A 4,719-nucleotide genomic window follows, 5' to 3' on the forward strand; every position below is an offset into this window, starting at 1 on the left:
ATTAAAGCGATATTTACAATTTATCCCACTAGCCCATTGCTTCGTAAAGGAAAATAAAATAATTACAATTTGGACCCGAATTTGTAAAAATAAAATCCCAGCAGATATAAATTTACTAGGTATTTTAGTTGATATTACAAATTTAATTGTATCTAATAATTAAGAAACTTGAAATTATTTTGAAAGAAACGTGTCAAAATTGAGGTTATTTCAAGTTACCTAATAAATAAATTCTACTATTTATACAGCAAATTCAGTCATTTAAAATCGAAAATTGTAATTTTTGCGCTGTCATAAAAATTTACTTTTCTCCGCGAGAAACGATGTGTTATACTGCCAAATATAATTACATCATAACACTATTATAATTTCCTGAAATATTAATAATTTTCTTAGTAAATATTTGTTAGATACCTCCTATTTTAGAAATATTATACAAATATTGTTTTATGTAAATGCAAGGGTATCTCAGCAGAGCTGAGCATTATGTATACCTACTACTAAGTACACATATTCTTTAAACATGTGTGCGTAAACTATACTGTTAGCATTATTACTCTTATAACGAAAGGATTCTTCCCTCTGTTCATAATAAATGCACCCTCGGACAAGGGTCAGTATTTCCCCTATTGGAACCCCCACCACGAACTTATGGGTGTACCCTTCGACTTGATACGGATTGGACAGTGGTCACTGGAAGAAAATATAGAATGCGTATTTGACATTCTTTATAAAATACAATTCGTTGATTATAATACAGGGTGTTTGCCATTTATGAATAATAGGCAACAACTCTAAGGAGAAAATCAAACCTAATATTGAAGAAACATGTCAAAATTGAGATTATTATTTTATGAGTTACCTAATAAATTCTACTATTTCTACAGGAATGAAGGTCTAGTCAGAGACATATTAGAGGCAGAAACAGGAGTCAAGAGGGGTAGAGGTAGACCTAGATTAGATTACTGTTCGCAAATAGTTAGGGATGTGGGATGTTCTAGTTTTAGGGAAATGCGAAGTTTAGCTTAGGATAGGAAACAGTGGATGTACGTGTCCAATCAGTCTTAGGACCGGTGATGCCGAATTTCCTCCCACAGGTAGTTTTGGTTAAAATATAGATGTCGAAATCTTTCCCGGGTACTAGCCGAGTTTCCTCCCGTTCATATCAACTCCGATAATTAACTTAACGACTTCTTACCGATTTTATTTACCGAAAATAAATACGGTAATGACGGTAATCCAGGATAAAAAGTCCTTAAATTGTTTTTAATATGCTGTTAAGCCCGGTGATGCCGAATTCCCTCCCGCAGATAGTTTTGGTTAAAATATAGATGTCCAATTCCCTCCCGGGTACTAGCCGATTTCCCTCCCGTTCATATCAACTCCGATAATTAACTTAACGACTACTTACCGATTTTATTTATCGAAAATAAATATATATTTATAGTGCACTTAAGTACTTCAGTAAATTAAAGATAAAATAATTTCAGAAAAAAAACACATATCAGTTATGAAATGTTTATTTATGTAATTTTAAAATGGTTTCCCACTACCTTGACAAATTCAATGTTTGGAAATTCGTGTGCGTCTAGCTTTTTGATGCAATCATCCAGAAAAGCTTTATTAGTTCTAGTTTGTCTTGTATTTGACCAATAGAAGGGTAGTCCGATAAAATTATTATTGTTATTGTGGTGTCTATAATATATGAATAATATTAAGATTAATATGTGATGTGAGGCTGTATTATTTAAACAACTCTCTATGACTTTAGGGAATTCGACATACCGAAAATTTTAACCCTAATTAAAAACAGGTATATGGGAGGGAAGTAGGCATTATCCCTTAGGACTAACGACCTTATGGTGATGAATCGAAAATTGTATTGTCATAAATGATGATGATTTTTACGTTTTTTTTTTAATAATTATTCTAAGCACAAATTTTTCTATTTACCTACACAATAATTGTCTTAAATGCTGAAATTTTCTGTCATAGATTCGAACTTGTCATTAAAAAATGAGTTTATTTCCTCATGCTATTCCTCTTTAGAAATCGAGTCTTTACAACAATAAATACATGTACGACAAAGAAGGAAGCGGAGCCAAGTGGAGCCAACACTCGTAGCGTCGTTGTCACTGGCTCGGCTATTTTCATGAGAACATTGCGCACCCATTTGAAAGAGTCTGATATGTGGAAATTCATGCACCAGTTAACGCTACAACAGATAATAACGTGTATACTTACGAATAAATTGATCCTAACAACGAACGCAACGGTCGATCGCTGTAGCCCTTTACCTCCTATTATACAGCCAGTCGATAGGGTCAGAATTTCTTTCTTATTATTACCTATTCAAGCAAAAGACATGCATATAGATTTATAAGACATCACAAAAACAATAAACAGTTAATCAGTACAATTGTATAGACGCAAATTAACTTTTAGTTGCACATTAAGGGTTGTATCACATCAAATACGGATGTTGTGTAACTTAATAAGATTGTATTGGAGTTGTTAGAGGACAGAGCAACGCTTGCGATTTTCTAGAATGTTCTCGCAGATTGGAAACTTCGATAGGTACAACTCGCCGAACTCTTATAATTTTCTTATTCTTTCTTCTTATTTTGTACACTCATTCTCTTTTTCGACTTGCTTGACTCAAAAGGAACTGAAGAAGCAATTCTTTTTCGACAGGTGACCATACATATGTTGAATTGATAACAAGAAAATATGAATTCAGGAAAGAATTAATCGAAGAAATGTCTGCAGGGGAGTGCATTCGTTAGTCAGTCTTAATGTCGTACGTTAATGTTACAATTTCTCCGTGTGACTCTTATAGTCTCAATCCCTCGGGTTTCTTTTTACTAAATCATTTTTAAAATCACATTTAGTAAGGCTTAACATAACCTTCAGGGGTATGCTAAGATGCGTTTATATGGACAGTTCGCAGTTAACACACGTCACGAAAATTATGCTTGCGAAGAAAACTTTTCGGTTTTCCTACGTATACAACAAATATGCTTGTAATCTATAATAACAGGTAGAAGAGAAGCAAAGCGCGCTTTCAACAATTTTAATATCGTCAGTCGTAAGCCCAGGGTTTCCCGCTGCCGACGACGACGCGGCACACGTTGCGACGCTCACGTCGTTTTATATAGAAAATTAATTTAAAAACGTGGCCAGCATGTCTGTGCGATTGGTTGTCGGTAGGATTTGTCTACCCGACCCCGACAACGACGGTGACGACGGCGTCGCGACGCTGCCTTCGGCTCTTCGGGGGGACAGTTGAGACGCGTCTCCCGGCAACCCTCCCTCTGTGACGTCACCCAGGTAACGAGTAGGTGCACCTCTTATACTACATATTATCCAGCAACAAGAGCTGTTCCCGGTTTTAAATAAAAAAAGAAGCAGGAAGAACATGCTACACTCATACAGGAAGAGTATCTATAATTCGCATTCAAATGCCACGAATGCAGCACGACGGAAATAATCTTGTTAGCAATGGATTTAAAATGTGCACAAAAGGAGGCTTCTTATTTTCTGTAATAGGATATAAATCGTGAAACATCTTCATAACACATAACAGATCGATATTAACGTCCTTATACATCCAGGAAATATGAAAGGAACATTTTTCATATTCTATTGTATAGAATTATTATGCTTTTCAAAAGTATTAAAACATTTTGCCAATGTTGATCATTGATGGAAGTATTTAATACAGTGTAAACTCTATATAACGACACTTGAGGGGCTGAACATTTTTCGGCGTTATAAAGAGTGGTCGTTAAATGGAGAGAAATAAATGATATTATTTTACTATTCTATAATAATATGCATTTACCAATATAGTACACATTTTGCACACGAACATTATTATTCATACCTACATTGCGTATAGCCTGTTATCTTCGTCTGATGTTTTTTGCTGCTCCAATATTTTAATTGTATTTTGTTACGTATCTTACTCATATCTTGAGATACTGCTGGATCAATTTGATTATATAAAAAGTATTTTTTTAATAGTTTCGCTGCATCAAGTGCTTGTTTGATGCTTGGTGGAGGGACAGGATCGTCTTCTTCAACAACGTACACAGCTGCAGTTCTTATCTATTTCGGCAACTTAGACAGTACTGCTCAATGATTTATAATGCCGCATTGTTGTCGTTAAATAGAGTGAGCGTGACGATATATAGAGTGGAATATTGTATAGAAAACAATGTAAACCAACCAAAGTCAAGCAATTTCGACGTTTTAAGGAGTTTGTCTTTAAATCGAGTGACGTTATAAAAAGTTTACACTGTATTTATAAACAGTGAAGCTTTAAGCTCATGGTCAAATGTTTGTTACTACTTACAGAAAATTAGTAATAGGTTCACGTGAGTTAATACAAACTACCAACAAAGTGATACGTGCCAAATAAGTTTTTTTTAAAGACAACCAATCTTTCGCCTCAGATTAGAGGCTTCATCAAGGTACTTTTAAAAGACAGTGATAATGCATTAACCAGCCGTAAATGCACCCCACCTTATCGCCTTATTACACTTATGAAAGCTTTTATATTTAACCATTTTTAATAATAAATTTTCACGCTTTACGGATCTTTCGTAAACAAAAAAAGAGAAAGCAATGTAAGTTGTCAAAGTTGAATATTGACACACATCCACTGTCATTCCAGGTTATAAAAAAACGCCCCAGTTTTAATTTCATAACCTGGAA

The 4,719-nt window shown here is 34.5% G+C and overlaps 1 long non-coding RNA gene across 1 annotated transcript in view; it reads right to left on the reverse strand.

Moving 5' to 3' along the window:
- Positions 1-481: 481 nt before the first annotated feature.
- LOC108733314 overlaps positions 482-4,719 on the reverse strand; it is a 7,393-nt gene continuing 3,155 nt past the window's right edge. The window contains exons 2-3 of the long non-coding RNA XR_001937212.1: positions 2,245-2,348; positions 482-693 (exon numbers count right to left, since the gene is read on the reverse strand). This is a non-coding gene — a long non-coding RNA (uncharacterized LOC108733314). The remainder of the gene's footprint in view (positions 694-2,244; positions 2,349-4,719) is intronic.

This window comes from Agrilus planipennis, unplaced genomic scaffold, assembly GCF_000699045.2.
Source record: "Agrilus planipennis isolate EAB-ADULT unplaced genomic scaffold, Apla_2.0 scaffold12, whole genome shotgun sequence".
Taxonomy (NCBI): Eukaryota; Metazoa; Arthropoda; class Insecta; order Coleoptera; family Buprestidae; genus Agrilus; species Agrilus planipennis.